This window comes from Cupressus sempervirens, chromosome 6 (genome assembly GCF_028749045.1).
Source record: "Cupressus sempervirens isolate cs-2001-9-10 chromosome 6, ASM2874904v1, whole genome shotgun sequence".
Taxonomy (NCBI): Eukaryota; Viridiplantae; Streptophyta; class Pinopsida; order Cupressales; family Cupressaceae; genus Cupressus; species Cupressus sempervirens.
Window position 1 is genome coordinate 602,426,076 of NC_143123.1, and position 19,225 is coordinate 602,445,300.

The following is a 19,225-nucleotide window of genomic DNA, read 5'->3' on the forward strand; positions in this document are numbered from 1 at the left end:
GGAATCTGTACCCTAAGGATCCTAATTTTGCAGAAGCATGGAAGGCTTGTAAAGAACCTGTTACTCTAGATAGGACCAAGTGGCTAGATTACTTGATTTATGATGGTATGTCATTCAAGGATAGTCAATTGTGTATTCCAAGGAGTTCTATGAGGGAGAACTTGATTAAGGAGGAACACATTAGAGGGATGACAAGACACTTTTGTCAGGAAAAGACCATTTCCATTATTATAGAACATTTTTTAGCCTCAATTATTACATGATGTGAAGAAGTTTGTGTAGAGCTCTCAAGTATGTCAAATAGCCAAAGGATTTAGTCAAAATACTAGACTCTATCAACCATTGTTTGTTCCATTGAAGTCTTGAGAGGAAATAAGAATGGATTTTGTTCTTGAATTGCTAAGGACATAGTGGGGTAATGACTTAGTATTTGTGGTGGTTGATAGGTTCTTAAAGATGGCACATTTTATTCCATGCCACGAGACTCATGATGCAGTGCATATTACAAATTTGTTTTTTAGAGAGGTGGTGAGGCTACATGGTCTCCCAAAGAGTATTATTTCTAATAGAGATACTAAATTCATGGGGCATTTCTGGAGGACATTGTGGAAAAAGTTGAGGATAGAATTGAATTTTAGTTCTACACATCATTTGCAGATTGATGGACAAATAGTAGTAAATGGAATTTTGGGCAATTTGTTGAGGTGTTTAGTAGGATATAAGCCTAAGTGATGGGATTTGATTCTACCACATGAAAAATTTTCTTACAATAATTCTACAAATAGGAGTACTTGCAGATCACCATTCCAAATTGTGTAAGGAAGTAGTCCAAGGACTGCACTAGAGGTAGGGAAGATGGAGCAAGGGGAGAGGACAAGTGCTGAGGTAGAAGAATTCATTGAGCATATCAAGAACCTACATTAGGAAGTACATACACATATTACCAAGATGAACCAATAGTATAAGGCTAGGGTATATCAAAAGAGGAGACATAAGGAGTTCCAAGTAGGGGATCTGGTTATGGTTTACTTAAGGAAGGAAAGATTTCTATTGGGTATCTACAAGAAGCTGAAGTTGAAGAAATTTGGCACCTACAAAATTTGAAGAAACATGACTTAAGAAATGCTTATAAGGTGGAGTTTCTAGATGGGATTCACATTTCTCCTATTATTAACATTGCAGACTTAACAAAATATCATGATGATGGTGCAGATGAAGGGTTGATGCTAAAGCCATGTCCAATTCCTACTTCTGAGAAGGAAGAGATTAAAGAAATTTTGGATAGTCGTGTGGGTTGCAGTACCAAAAATAGGTAGTATGAAGAATACATGGTGAAGTGGAAAGGATGACCAATAGAGGACTCAACTTGGATATCCACAATGGAGGTTGCTCATTTGGGTTTTCCCCTACAAGCTATAAAGTGTGAGGGTCACTTTTCAATCTATCCTAGGTGTCTAATGTAGGAGCATCGAGTGGCATGAGGGAAATCCTATATCACCCAAAAATATGCTTAGTATTAGTTTTTTTAAAAATTGTATTCATTTTTGGATACCCATTTGGGTCAAATAAAGATTCCAACTCTCATAGTTCCACTATTGGTTTTCTGGGTTAGAGTTTTTTAGTACCTTGGGATACATGCCAATGTAGAAAATGGTTTATTTTTTAATTTAGCAATAATTATGATGAGTTAGAGGGTTTAAGTTGAGGAATAATTATATTTTTAATTTAAAGCACTCTAGAAAAAGAATCAAGTCAAAAGGCTTTACAGTTTGAAAGTTATTGCAGTTTTAAGTTGCCTGGAGACCTCCTACGAGCACTTCAAAGTTTGATTTGAGGCACTAAATGACCTTTTATGGGCCTAAAAAATGGAGGAAAATTAGATCTAGTTGATAGGGCTATAGAGCTCTTGGAGACGTTTCTAGAAATGCAAACAGTTCATCAATCAGAGTCCTGAATCAAAAGCTATGCCTCCCAGAAGTTGGACTACCATTTCTAAATTCTTCTAATTTTACACTAAATTCTGACATGAATTCTAGAACCTTCCATTTTGGCATTGGATGCCAAATTTCATATTCTAGAATGTATTCCTAACCCTAAACATAATTTGGGTTTATTTAAGAACATTTTTTGCATTATACAGGCAATTCTTGTTGGAGTTTGGGAGAAGGTGTTGGAGGGAAATTTTCTCCAGATTCAAACAACTTTGTGAGCCATAGGGAATGTCTTAGAGTATATTTTTAGTGTCTTGAATGTAATAGCTGATCACTTTTAATAATAATATTTCCCTTTTCCTATTGTGTTCATTTTGGTCTTAGTATGTGCCTCCATCAGATCTTCGTTACCCTCTAAGGGCATTTAAAATAAGCCTCAACACCACCCTTATCACCATAATTCTAACTCATAATCAACCCCATAAACATTTTTTTGTAGTGTCATATACTCTCCTACACACAAATGAAGATATACCTAAAGGAATCTCAACACCCTTCCTAAGAAATGCAACTTTACATGTATGTAGCAACAAAGCAATTGATAGCTTGTCCTTGTGGAGTGAATAGAAAAACTTGTTTGGTGATGCTTCAAGAAAAACTCCCTTCCTGAGCTTAATATTAGCTAGTTGATATAACTAGTTTACACCAAGCTTGACCATATAAGATATTTAATAATCATTGGGGTTACAAGTCGCGAAGGCTCTACCCACAATCCAAGAGCAATATGGTAGGGTATCACATTAGAACAACTAAAAGAAGAAAAATCACTCTTCACTCTTATTTGTCGGACATTCTTCCCCACTTGAAAAGTCATCCTCAACCATTTTGTTACATAAAAAGATATAGGAAAAATATCAACTTGATCAGAAAACATTTTGAATGTTCACTCCTTACCTGCATTCAGTATTCAAACATAGCTGTTCATATCAAGAAATAATGAGTAAAATCACTACACATCCCTTTTAAAACTAATTTCTAGTCAATCCATTGAAATAGGTTGAGCCCCAGAGTGGGTATTGCCAAAAAAAATTCTAATTCAAAAATCTAAATTCTCAAATTGATCCATTGATTGCCTAATATTGACTAGAAAAAAATTGGCCACAAAACCATCCATTAAAAGCTCATTTTAACTCTTTTTGCAACTTATCAACTTTGTGCCAAGATGTCCTTTGACTGACTTTAAAAACTAACAAAAACACATGATCAAGCTCTGAAATCAAACATACTAATTTTTCATTATGTATTCTTACACCCTGTCAAAGCTTGTCTCATGAGAAATTCTTAGTCAAAAGATATTGACTATGAAATTTGCCCTTTTAAAACTACCTACAATCAAACATGTTAGAAAACAATAAATTGCATTTGGATTTGGCTTTGAAAACTAGGCAAACTGACACTTAGGGAAACAAAAATTGGGATATTTGTTCATTTTCATGAGGAGAGTATGAATGTACAATTAGAGCTCATGATGAATAATAGGGTGAGAATGGCGAGCAGTCAAAGTAGGCCACTCAAAGTTTGTAGACTAGAAACACTGGCAGAAAGGTGGTTTTTGCAAATGGAATGGACCTAGAAAAGTGTGCAGACAAATTTGTCAAAACTTGCAAACTGGAAAACTTAAAGAATTTTTAAAGCAAAACATAATGTTATAATCCATTTGATCTCACCTATCATGGATTCATAGATATGACACCACAAATAGGGATACCAACCAATCTGCACTATATGACACTAGTAAAAAGTTATAAATTGCATTCTGAATCGCATTCAAAAACTGATCAAATGGATTCATCATAAGCTCAAAATATAAACATAGCAAGTCTCTAACCTCTAGAATGTAATTCAAAAGGAATTTTCTCATTTTGGTCAACTAGGTCAAAGTTATGACAAGTCAAATAGGGCCTCCTAGAATTCAAAACAATTTCCATTAGCATGACAACAATAAAAGACCAACTCTAAGGGATTCAAAACTTATTCAAAACATATCAAAACAACTCAAAATCTAAAACATAGGCTCTTTGGTATGGACACTAAACACTCCCAAAGTGGTGATTCATGAAACATTACTATGTATGAGATAGTCTAATGCAAACATGGCTTCCTGTCGCTCTTTAACACTTAGGTAAAAATGTAGATTTGGACATTGCTCAAAATGAAACTTCACAGAATGGCTTAGAATGGAAATTTATCTTTATAGGAAAAGTGGATAAACTAAATACAAGGTGTTAGAAACATTAAACACATCTTAGGCCTCAAACGGATAGTCAGATACTCATGCATTAAAAAGCACTTACAGGCCTTAATTTTTTGAATGGTACTCAAAATTAGGGCTTCAATTTTGAGTCCCAACAATGTCCATACAAAATCTCAGATGAATCTTCATCACAATCACACACCAAATACACCAAGAACTCTAGTTGGCACCAACACACTATTGAGTTTTAGCAAACTCCCAAGCATTGTCGAGTAACCAACACATATCAAGCAGCCAATACATGTCAAGCAACCAACACATGTTGAGAAACTAATACATGTTGAGCACAATAGTGAATGCTAAGAAATGCTATCTATTGAGCTCTTTAGTGATTGATCCCCCTCAATTACTAAGTACCTCATCTAACAGTACTTTTAACAATGACTAAGCACCACTCCTTTTTTGATCGAGTCCACAACTCCAAAGCCAAATACCCCCAACATGTAGGATCACAAGAAATCCTAGTATGCTCCTACATCAATATGTCAAGCTCTATAGGAGCCAACCAAGTATTTTTCACTAAGTACTATTATTTTAAGCTAAGCACAGTGAATGCCAAACACTCAAAGCACATAGATGTTGAGTTATATAGAAGGATCCAAGTAAGTTAAGGTCAATCAGCAATAGGAAGAATATTTTTAGTCTAGCATCAGAGACAATATGTGTCAAGTAACAAAGAGAGAACATAAATATCTAGAATGGTGCAAACTTTGAGGTAAACCATTTTGAGCCAATATGGAAATAACATTTAATGATCACAAAGTTTTTTATGAAGGTTTTTATGCATTTTTGACATAGATCATCAATCCCTATGAAGGATGAAAAACCAATAAAATGAAGAGGCAAAAAGGGAATCATCTAGAAGACTCTACATGTCTTTAAATTAGAAGTTCCAAACCCTATTTCAATATACACAAAGTGATATATCATAGAAGATAGTGTGAGTTGCATGCAGGAAGTGGAGGAATTATGTTTTGGATGTTGCATGCAAAAATTGTGAAGAATAGAGTTAATGACCTATTGAAGCAGTGAAGAATAAGGAAAAGACATATCAGATTGGAGATCAAAGTAGAGATTGGGAGGAGGAGATCCATTATTAGTAATTATAAGTGCAAACCAAAGGATTAGGTACTAAATCGGTTTTGACAGATTGAATTAGGAAAAATCTCTTAATAGAGTGGTTTCAACATACCTTTGTAAATCTCCTAATAGAGTCCTTACTTCATTATAATTCTAAAATCTTTTAATCAAGGTAGACCTAATAGCCTTAAAGATTTTAATAGGGAAGAACCCTCATAGAATAGGTCATCAGAAATAGTCAAAATTTGTAGTCCTAACAATCTAACTTTGTTACTGCAATAGTGAATATTTGTGGGTGTCATCCCCAACCTAGTTTTACCTTCAACTTGGAGGGTTTCTAGGTTACCAAATCTTTTTTTTTATGTGATTACATTTTATGGATGTGATGGATAGTAAGATTTATTTTAGCATTAATCTTTTCAAGTTATGTTATGCATAAGCTAGATATGTGATGGTTAATGTGGTGAATGTAGTAAAGTTTTTTTGAAGGAAAAAAGTTATATAGATCCTAATTCACCTTCCCCCCCCCACTCTCATTATCTCAATTTCCCAATAAACTTCTAACAATAACAAAGTGTTTTTCCCACTAATGTCAAAGGGGCAGATTGTTGATCTCTAAGCCTTGTTTCCTATTAGTGTCCAATACTTAGTTATTCTCTAGGAAGCATTGGTCAGTCATCATTGTGACCGAGCCATCCAAAGAAGGACAAGCTATATAGACTTGTTTATATTTGATTACATGTCAAGCAAGTATAAGGTTTTTGAATACCCTAGTAGAGATCAAGCCATAATATTGTTAGAATATATAGTCCAATAATATAACTGAGAGGTCGGGTGAATAAGTTATCCAATTAATTTAACAATTATCAACCTTATTAAAATTTAACCATATGAGAAATATAATCAGAAACCATAATAAGATACGCATGCACAGTAACAACAGATATATTAACTAGAGAAACCCTTGATCAGAGGGTAAACCTCATTGGGGATGGTAACCACAAGATGATGTACTAATATAAATATTCCTTTTTAGAGGATGGACCCTATTAGGAGTAAATAACAACATTCACTACATATCACTCCCTATTAGGAGACTTTTAATCCCTGTTAGGATATTCCAACCATATTAGGAGTTGTAGAAGACAACTAGACCCACTACTCAAATAGTTTCAAGGACAAGATCAATGAACCCACTATCCAAATGATCTCTATATTATTCCTTGAAAAATAATAGAAATGAATAGTATTGCTTCTTCCTCTTCTTTTCTTGTCAACCAAACTTATGCTCCTTTTGATCTTATAACCAAATCCAAAATCTCACATCCAATAATCCCTTAGATCACTTACTCGCATTCAATAAACACTCTGGTCCTTTTTGCACTTTGCATACACTTTAATCTTTCAATCATATTATAAAAATGGAAAACATCTTTCCTTTATACCATATCTTCAAAATAATTCCTTGAGTCAGCCTTGAGGCTTTCCCAATAAATTATAATAAGATAATTAATTAATTTATAATTACAATAGCACTATTATCTCATAGCCTATAAAAATTATCATATGTGTGACACTATGGCTTACGCATCTACTAATATAATGTAAACATCAAAAATTATTTCTCAAGTACTATGTCTTTGTATTGCTCTCTATAAATTAATTACAACTTTTGTACATCTTTGACTTACGTGTTGCACATTGAACCATGTCATCAGGACACAATGAAGGTCATGTCCATGAACGTGCATCACCAGAAAATCAAGACATTGTTCATACAGCTAAGACATCTATCTGCTACTTTGTCATTCTTCACAGATATACTACTATGTTGACATCAAGCCTAGAATTTGATGGTTTTATTGGTCATTTTTTATTTTTGAGTTGTATATGGCAGGCTAAAAATTTGTGGGACCATATTGATTGACATGTTAATTTTTTATAAAACCATCAATATGATACTTAAGTTTGTAAATAAACTGTCAAAATTCATTATAGATAGCATTTTTAAAATACACTATATAAATTATTTTTACCAATTTCAAATATTATGAAAAATATAAACTTAGAAACTTTCTTAACTTGGCATATATTGTTGATTTATAATTACTTTCTTGATTTTTATTTTATTTTCTAGAATGGATGAATTTAGAAAATTTGAGATATGAGAATTTTCTAAATATTACTCATTTATAGGTATATTATATTGATTTTTGACAATCAATATTTATCTCAAAGTGTAAAATGAAAGGCATTAATATGACTAAATTGTCATAAAAAAGTAAGTAGATAGGCAAGGGTGACCATCAAATTTCAGGCTTGGTTGACATCAATGACATGTATAGTCATGAATGTAACATGTCAATACTCTCCAATTCTTAAGATACTCCCCCAAAGGAATATCATCATCATTCATGCTAACAAACTCCTTTGGCATTGATAGCAACATACATGAAAAAATCTAAGTTCCAAGAATACAAAATAGTAATCTATTCCTATTGTTCTCATAGTTTCAAATCCACTTCATCAATCAGATTTTAAAACCTCTAGAACACTACTTGTTCTACATATTTTTAAGATTAGCAACAGTTGTTCACAATAAACAACTTATCATACATATCTCCCCTATAGAAATATTCCTCCTTCTTTCTTACATAAATCTTTCTAAATCTCCCTAATAAAATAGAGATTTATCTCCCATTCATATTGTTCTTATGAATTCTCTCCCCCATTCAACTAGAGGGTGTTTTTCATGTACATATCTCCCCCATTGACATCAATGAAAAATGCCTCATTATGTCAATATTACTACTTTAATTTACAACTAGCTCGACTATCCAAAGACACTATTCAATACCAAGAGTCCTCAATGACTCAACTCATTATAGATACTCCCCCATATGAATGGCATCAACATTTAGTCCAATCTAACAATGGTGCTTTGTGCCACTAGACTAATGCACTCTCTATATCATCTACTCAAAATTAGGTAGGGGCATAACCCCAAGCATACCTCTTAAGTACTCAAAAGTATCTTTAGGTAAGGACTTCTTAAAGATATATGCAATCTATTCTTTAGTACTCACAAACTCTAATCTGATCTCTTTTTTTGTTGCATTATCTCTCAAAACATGATACTTTATGTGTGTGTGTGTGTGTGTGTATATATATGTATATGTACATATATGTATATATATATATATACATATATATATATAGATATATATATATATACATATATATATCTATAAATATATGTATATATATATATATATCTATATATATATATGTATATATATATACATATATGTGTATATATACATATATATACATATATATATACATATATGTGTATATATACATATATATGTATATATATACATATATGTACATATATAGATATATATATACATGTAAATATATATACATATGTACATATGTACATGTATATATATACTTATGTATATATGTACATATGTATATATATGTATATACCTACATATGTATATGTATATATGTACATATATACATATACATATGTAGGTATATACATATATATACATATGTATATATGTATATATACATATATGTATATATACATATATATATATGTATATATATGTATATACATATATGTATATGCAATCTATTCTTTAGTACTCACAAACTCTAATCTGATCTCTTTTTTTGTTGCATTATCTCTCAAGACATGATACTTTATGTGTGTGTGTGTGTGTGTGTGTGTGTGTGTGTGTGTGTGTGTACATATATATATATGTACATATATATGTATATACATGTATGTATATGTATATACATGTATGTATATGTATATACATGTATGTATATGTATATACATGTATGTATATATATATATACATGTATATACATATATATGTATAGATAGATACATGTATATATATATATATATGTATATATATGTATATATATACATATACATATGTATATATATGTATATATATACATATACATATGTATATATAAATGTATATATATACATATACATATGTATATATATGTATATATGTACATATACATATATATCTATATATATATGTATATATAGATATATATGTATATATATGTATATATGTACATATACATATATATCTATATATACATATATATCTATATATAGATATATATGTATATGTACATATATACATATATATACATATATATCTATATATACATATATATATATGTATATGTACATATATACATATATATACATATATATATATGTATATGTATATATATACATATATATGCTTAGTTTTATAGTTTAATATAGGATTCTTAGACATACTTATAGTAATTTTGTTATCATAGTATATGATAATAGGTTTTGTAAATTCAATTACAATATCTTTTAGCATCTGCTTCATCCACATAACTTGATTACATTTATTTATTGCTACTACATACTATGCTTTTGTTTTACTTTGTGAGACACCATCTTATTTCTTTCTTAGCCAAGAAACCAATCTACCTCCAAGAAAAAAATGCTCCACCACTAGTGCTCTTTCTGTCATCCATATTGCTTTCCCAATCTGCATCAGTATATGTACATAGAGTAAAATCACTCAATCTATCATACCAAATTCCATAGTCAGATGTTCCTTTCAAATATTTGAGTATCCTCTTTACTATTACATAATGATTCTATTTAGGATCAGCTTGAAATCTAGCTAAATACCAATTTCATTTTCTATATCTAGTCTCATATGAATCAAATACTACAAACCTCCAATCATGGATTTGTACTTCTTTTGCTTAACTGTAGGTGTCTTGTCCTTTCTAGATAACTTGTGACCAATTATTATAGATGTACCAATAGGCTTGTAACTTTCCAATCCAAATTTCTTCAACAAGTCTTTCAAGTAATTGTCTTGTGAAATGAAAATACCATGATTGTTCTACACCATCTTCAATCCTAGTAAAAACTTCATTTATCCTATCATACTCATTTCAAACTCATGGTTCATCTCTTCAACAAACTTATCACTTGCTTCATCATTATCTCCAATCTTGAATACTAGGTTCTAGGTGCTTGCTTCAGTCCATATAGAGATTTCTTAAGTTTACATACCATATCTTTCTCTTCTATCAGAGGAAAACCTTTAGGCTACTCAATATATACCTCTTCTTCAAGTTCTTCATTTAGGAAAGTTGATTTAACATCCATCTTATATACTCTAAACTTCTTATTTGTTGCATAAGACAAGAAAATTCTTACTGCTTGGTTCTACCTACATGCACATATGTCTCCTCATAGTCTATGCCTTCTTGTTGTGAGTAACCTTTGGATACAAGTCTAGCCTTGTTTCTCACAACTTCACCTTGTTCATTCATCTTATTTCTAAATACCCATTTGGTTCCTGTCACATTCTTGTCTTTAGGTCTAGGAAATAGCTCCTGTGTTTAATTCTTCACAATCTAATCTAGATCTTCTTTCATTTCTTGAATCTAATGACCATATTTACATGCTTCATCTGCACTTGAGAAATCTTGTCATGTTTTTGTTAGAGGTAGGAGTTAGCATCTCAACTCTTATCTCAGCTCTAGGTTCAGACCTCTACTCTCCTCGTTTCTTAGTAGTTTGCACATCATTCTACATATCATTGTTAGTCTCATAGAAAACTTCAATATTCTTTCTAACATTTCCAAAATTATCTTCTTCTTCATCATAATTGTAATCTAACATCCTTTCCTTAGTTCCAAACTTTTCATCAATATTTACATTTGCACACTCAACTATTGTCTTGGTTTTGTGATTAAAACATCTATATGCCTTACTTTTCAATGAATAGACAAGAAACATACCTTCATCACTTATTGGATCAAACTTACCATTATCATCATCTCTATTAATATAAAACTCGCTTCCAAGTATTTTGAAATACTTAATTGATGGTGAATGACCAAACCATGATTCATAAGGAGTCTTTCTCATACCTAATCTGATATGTACTTTTTAATAGTGTAGACTATAGTATCGACTGCTTCTCTCCAAAATATCTTAGATAAATCATTCTCAAATAATATCACTCTTGTTGCCTCTGCTACTAATTTATTTCTTCATTTTGAAATCTCATTTTGTTTAGGTTTCCTAGACGAAGATAATTGTCTCTTGATCCTAGTCTCTTTAGAAAACATATTACTCTCTAGAGGTGGATTCTCCTCCTCTATTAGATCTCAAAAAATTTATCTTAATACTAGATTTATTCTCAACTCTACTCTTAAATATCTTAAACTTCTCAAAAGATTCATACTTCTCTTTAAGAAATGATACCCACATCATTCTAGTTAAATCATCAACAAAAATCATGAAATACCTTTCACCATACAATCCTCTTGTTCTAGAGGGACCACTCAGATTTGTGTGACCAATACCCAACTTCTCTATGGTTGCAAAATTATTTCTAGTAAATGATATGTTCTTCTACTATCCAAAATACATTCTTTGCAAAAAACATTAGTAGGCTTTATTATCTTAGGAAAATCTCTGACTGTGAAGGTGCTACTAATGTTTACAATATTATCAAAGTTTATATGATATAATTTCCTATTCCATAACCAACTATTATCCACTTTAGCAACTAAACATGTCATTTTAGTGGGATTCAACTAAAATACATTACCTCTGGACCTAGTTTGAGTTCTAATCATCTTACCATCTTTATTGTTGATAGTGCAAGCCTTTTCTATGAATTACAATTGATAGCTTTTTTCCACCACCTTTCCAACATTCAATAAATTATGGTCTAATCTATCAACAAAATAAACTCATCAATGTTAGTTCCTTCATCTAAAGTAATGGACCCAATCCTTGTAATATGATAGGTTGTATTGTTACCAACTCTAAAAATACCTCCATCATTATTCCTAAATTTAACAAACTTATTCATATCACTAGTCATGTGATGTAAACAACCACTCTCTATTATCCAATCAGATTTCTTTTCAACTTGGGAAACTAGATCCTTTTCTTTTCTATTTTCTCTATCAAGATCATCTTCCTTAATAGCTACAAATCCTAGCTCATCATTACTTTCACTCTGAAATTTTTCATTAGATTCTTCTTCTTCATTAGCATACAAGAAATTCCTAGGCCTCCTAGGATTGAACTTTTCCTTATACTTTTTCTCTCTTTTGTTGAAAAGAGATTGATACAAGTAAAAATATGTGTTTCAATCATTGTTTTGTCACTGATGTCAACCTACTACTTGTTGGTAAGACAATTACTTAGATGACTTGAGTACTATCATTTTTTTGATTGATGAAGAAGATTTGATCAAATGAGGTAACAATAGCACCTAGATGAAAGGTTGAGTTATGATATGGAAAATGGGTACAAGGATCAATTAAGACAGTGATATTATAGTGCATTAATAATCTACTTAAGGTTGCAAAGGATGGATTAACTAATTAAGTATAGAAGAACAAGTTAAAGAAATTATGTTTTCCAAGCTTAACAATCTACATAGTAGGTGCAAAGAAAAGTTAGTGTTAGTCAAGAAGACACTTAGTTGGAGCTAAGAAAAGTCAGATCTTAGTATATGTTGAGTGATATAGTATAAGCTTACTTGATGTTGAACACCAGTAAACTTTAGTTTGTACCAAGTGTTTTAATAGTGGATGTCGAGCAATGAAATATGTGCCAAGCATCAGAAGCAAGTTAATTATGTGTTAGCATTATACGAAAGATTGTGAATTCAATGAATCTGAGCTGACAAGTTTGATTTCTTGACTTGTGTGAGCTATATGGAAGATAAGCTTGATGAACTAGTGGAATAGAATTCAAGATGAACCATTTTGAGGAAAATTCAAAGAGGATTGAAAGAGAGGTTTCTAGAAGGGAATAAAATGAAATAATGATTAGATTCATTGAATCCTACCTAATCTAACCTAACCCTAAAATGGACAATGGAGGATGAACAAAAAAAATCCTAATTTTCTATTTATAGAGATGGTTGGTCAAAAGCAAAGGTTGTCATGTGCCAAAACCTAAGGAAGACAAGGAGTCTAGGGTATTGCTTAATTTAGTGATCTAAGAGAAGAGACTTCTGTTGGCAAGAAAAGAAAGAAAGCTTAAGGATATGGATGCTTGACAGATGAAAAATCTATTAGAGCTAAAGTGTGTGAAAGCCAAGTAGAATGAAGGACTAAAAATAAAGATCTGTAATTTGCATGTATGTTGTAAGTTGTTATCAAATCAAGCCTTACTATTACTTTCTAATCATGGTATCAATCTAGGGTAAATCCTTTAGATTAAGGTTGACCTAACAATCATTTTTAAATCCTTTAACTGGATGACATTCCAAGTGAATGATCTAAAGTCCTCTAACAAGGATCACTCCTAATAGGGTGATTGAAATCCTCTAATCAAGTAACATTTAATAGTGTGCATTATAACCTTTAACAAGGTTGGCCTTCCATAGGGAATCACTTCAGAAGAGTGAGAATGAGTAGCATGTTACTAGTGGTTTTTAAAAATTTGGTTTCCATGTTAAATCATTGTGTCAACTGTGTTATTGAATATGTTATGTTTCATGCTTAAATTTTTGCAAAGTTGATTTCACAATAACCTACAAAGTTTAAGTGATTGTATGATCTAATCAATGTAAGCATGATGGAAATTTTTTATGGATATGGGTTCACTATGTTTTGAAAAGTTTTATTTGTACATCTAGACCTTGGATAACTAATTCACCCTCCCCCCCCTTAGTTATTCTAAATAATTCCAACATCTTTTAGGACATTTAGATACATAATGACCAAACTCATTACATGTCCAACATTTAAAGATATTCTTACCATCTTTTTATCTACTCATAAGAAGTGCTATACTTTCTTCAATCTTCTTGTCTTCATCAGATCTAGTTCTATTGCTACTAGCAAAATCTCCACTTGTACTTGCACTTATAGACAAGCTTGGCCAAACATTTAGGGCACAAATGGCTATCTCAACTCTAGTTAGATCTCTAGATTGTCTTAGACCTGCTTCTGCTTCCAATCTTCCAAGCAATATCTCCTTGGAAAACTCCTTATCATAGGGGATTAGTAATTCAATCATCTAAGTTGCTTGCTTGAATGGTGGTGTTAAAGTTTTTAAAATCTTCCACACCACTTCATATTCTTCCTTGGTTCCACCATAAGACTTGATTCCTGCAAAAAAATTTGATATCCTGCCAATATAGCTTCTTAGATATTCATCTTTCAACATTTTAGTATCTTGAAATGCACATATCTAATTCTGCAATCTCACTCTTTTTGTATGTTTATCACCTTCAAAAATAGATTCTAAAGTTATCCAAATCTTATGAGATGTTTGAAGTGACTTTACCTAATTGTATTCATTCTCTAGAAGAGCTAATAGTATAGCTTCTCTAACTCTCATGTTGCACATGAACAAATCTCTCTTTGCTTCACTGCATTCTTCAAGTTTCCCCTCTTTGACAATTATCTTTTTGCTTTTAGTCAAAAGCCAATAACCCAGACCCATACAGAGCAAATGAGTCTTTGTCTTCTCCTTCCAACTGTCATAGTTGGGTCCATCAAATCTAGGACTATCCTTTCTAAAAATATTTTTCATTGATGTTGGAAATATTCAGGATGAAAAGTGTTATTGAGAGGGGAGGCGTGAATCAGTAACATATAAAATTTTATCCATTTTATTCATCATTCATTAATCTAATCTACTACATAAATGAAAGATTAATCATTCATAACACATGAACACAATGATTTGGTGACCAAAAAACCTTCCAATTAGAAAGTAAAACTAGGGTGGGGATGATGCCCACAAAACTTCATTACTGCAATATGAAGTTGGCCGGTTAAGGCTTAAAATGATCACTTTTGGTGATCTTCCCTGTTAAGAGCAAGTAGGACAGCAAGATCCACCTTGTTAGAGGATTTACAAACATACAGAGAAGTATGCACTCTGTTAGGAGATTTACAAAATATTGTTAAGTCTACCTTGTTATAGGATTTAGAAAATTCATTCACCTATTAGGATGAAATAGTAGATCTACTTACAACTTGTTTTTTGACAAGATCCTTTTGCATTGATCACCTGATGTGATAGATATAACTTTTTTGCTCCTTATGCCGACCTTGCTGCATTCCTTTTGCTCTGTTGCTGATAGAAAATACCTTCTTATTTCATGCCAATATGTTCATATTCCATATCATATCTCAAAAATTATATCATACATTACATATATACCATTTCAATATTTTACAGTTACAAGGTTGGCCAAAACACAAGTGAACAAAATATTACTGAGTCAGCTAGATAGTAGAAAATTGGGGTTCACTAAACTGACTCGGTGACCTTCTAATACTCGGCATCCACTACATTACTCAGCATTGGCATGCACTCGGTAGAAGTGAAGGCTCGGTGCATACTAATCACCTGATGTAGTTCTAAACTTGGTAACCATAGGTAACTTGGTAGATATAGTGTCACTCAGGAGAAACTATCTTCTCTGTTACCTTGCTGTGCTCGGTGAACATAGAGTCTTGTTTACCTTCTTCAATCGGTAAACACTATTCCTTTGTTTACCTTCTTCACTCGGTAAACACAAATTCCTTTGTTTACCTTCTTCACTCGGTAAACACTAATTCCTTTTTTTACCTTCTTCACTCAGTAAACACTACTAAACTTCATTTACCTTCTTCACTTGGTAAACACTATTGAACTTCATTTACCTTCTTCACTCGTTAAACACTACAAAGCTTGGTGAAAAATATTTACCTACTGAGCCTGTAAGATAACTACTAAATACTCGGTGTGAACTGTAGACTAAGTGATGAGCTCGGTAAGCATTCATAATCGAATAAGTGTTTGCACTAATGACAAATATATCATAATTCCAACAATTGATCTCCCTAAGCTTATCCTTCAAGGACCTAATGTTCTAATACTAATTCTTAGAATATATAGTCTACCAATATAAATGAAAGTGGGGGGAGGTGAATTAGTTATCCAATTAATATCACAATTATCAACCTTATTAAACTTTAACCATATGAGAAATATAATCAAAAACTACAACAAGATACTCTTGCACAATAACTCTAGATATGTTAACTAGGGAAACCCTTGATCAAAGGGAAAATCCTGGTGGGGATGGTATCCACAAGATGATGTACTAATATAAATATTTCTTGTTAGAGGATGGAGCCTATTAGGAGTTAATAAAAACATTCAGTACATATTAGTCATTTTTAGGAGACTTTGAGTCCCTGTTAGTAGATTCCAAACCTATTAGGAGTTGTGCCAAACCTGTTAGGAGTTGTGGATGACAACTAGACCCACTGCCCAAATAGCTCAAGGGAAAGATCAATGAACCCACTATCCAAATGATCTTTTATTATTCCTTGCAGAATAATAGAAATTGTTGGTGTAAATATGTATTTACTATTTACACTTTACTTAAGTTTACTTAGGTTAATGCATTATTTTATTATATTGCATTATTTTATTATTTATTTAGGAAAGATACTTAGGAGTTTGTGTACTCTCATGAGTTTTCATGTTGACAAAATAGAAGTATGCAACTCTAATTCAACACATGGTGTCTACAATACTAGAGTTTGCATCATTCACTGAGTTGTCATGTAGACAACATAGTTATTTGCACTCCCATTTCAGCACATGTTATCTAAAACATAAATTTTCTTGTTACACCATTGTAGTCTTATCCTCTCATCATCGCACTTACTCCCTTGCTTAATGGAGGATAACCCATATCTAGTGGACATGTGCTTGGTTGTATGACTTATCACGTTGCTGACTTTTATGCATTCTAGAAGTATTCTAGAGGTCTTTATATACAAGCACTCCTAGTGTACTTTCATATGGAATATTGAATGAATATATCATCATTATAATCATACTCTTTCTAGTCTACTATTGTGATTGTGTTTGAGTTCCTTGATCTTGGGTGAATTCTGCCCTGAGGAAAATTCTTACATGGTATCAAAGCTTAAGGAAATTCTCTACACATAGTCATTCGAGACTATTCATGCTTTAGCACCTCAACCTAAATTCAGAGAATCTACAAAAATTGGGAATGTCTAGAGCCAAATCAAACCTCACCATTGCATCTAGAACATCAATTCAGTGAAGATCGACTATAAATTTTCCTATGGTGGGCTAAAGTTGATCATGAGGCAAAAAAAATTTGCAAATCAGCACCCAAAGGCACTAATTTGCAAATGGGTATGATCTATTTGATCTGCACATTTCAATTGTTTCAGATCTAAATTTTAATCTCTACATTATTTTTTCAAATTTCTATTTTTGAAAAAAAAAATTGCCTAGTTTGGCTGGCAGAGAAATTATTTTTGCAGAACTAGGTAGTCACACCTTGGCCTTGCAAGGGTATTCTTCTTTAACTTCAAAGAATATTCAGACTTCATCTACAATTTTTGGGTGGACCGCACCAAAATCAACAAACCAATAGCCAACTCTTACAAGCTAGTGGGCTTCTTTGCATTAAGCCACGCAACCCTTTCCTTTTAACTGTCATCACAGTCCACTCCCCATGAATGTGGGATTTTCTTTGAAGTTTTTGGCTACCATAAATATTATACTCGGTGACTACAAATTCAGATTTGGCTACTGCTAAGGCCTACTCCCCTCGCCATGTGGTAGAATATTGTGCCAAAACATGGATCAATCCACTACTCTCCCACCCATAGCTTGCACCACATTGGACTCAAACTTGGTGTCGTTGATAGTTTCCTGCCCCACAATGCAGTGTCACCAGTAGGAGCCACATCCTCTAACACCTACCTACCATGTTGTTATCCTAGTTAGCTAGTGATTATACATCCACCTATGCAAGCAGCAGTCCCCATAAGTAGTGGCTCATAGCTAGCAAGGATCCACCAAGGCACCATATCAGTATCACACTTGGTAGTCCACATCATTTCCTATAACCTGGTGCAACATCCACATGCCAACTCAATAGCACATGTGTTCTTTGAGGCATGGTGTAGTAGAAAACCAATTGTAACACACTTCAAAGTCTTTAGTTGTCTTGCATGGACAAACAAATCTTTGAGGGGATATAAGGCACCACCACCTCAGCCTTGTACCTTCATTGGATATGAAGACAGTGTGAACACATTTAGACTTATGGATCTAGAGACACATAAAATTTTTGTGGAGAAGGATGTTCACTTTGAGGAAAGTTCACCAAGCTTATCCTCTAATCCTCTCCACACATCATACATTATGGAAAGTGATAGTGACACTAGTAATAGTGCTTCAACAAATTTAGACATGTGGGGTTCTATCGACAGTTGCAGCAAGAGGTCATGACATCAGCATACTCCACATACATATATTTCCATAGTGATAGGTCTAACAAAGTAGGGTACACCCAATCTTCTAGCTCCAGCAATAGAGGATGACTACATAGCAAACATTTTAAGTTTGTTTGTGGAGTCATACATAGTAGATTTGGGGGACATCATTGATGATATACATCTTCTCTTTGATAGAGAAGATCCTTTACAGTTGTTGCGAGGGCTCACTTTGACCCTCATGTCTATTCTCTACATGATCAATCTTCATAGGTTGATATGATTGTGGATACTTATATATAGCAGTTATAGAAGGTCTCTTTATTAGTTGAGGAGACAATACATTCTTTGAGATAGGCTCTAGATGCATCCTTCATAGGGATAGTTGAGAAGGTTTTAGAGACATTAGTGATCGTAGGGATTTTTTCCACACACAATGGAAGCATCTTGATTGTACCTAGGGTATTGTTTCTTCCAAAGGGGAGGAACACTATTATGTAATCTTGGATCATCTTCTACATCAAAGCACTCACTAGTCAACATTATTCTTTGG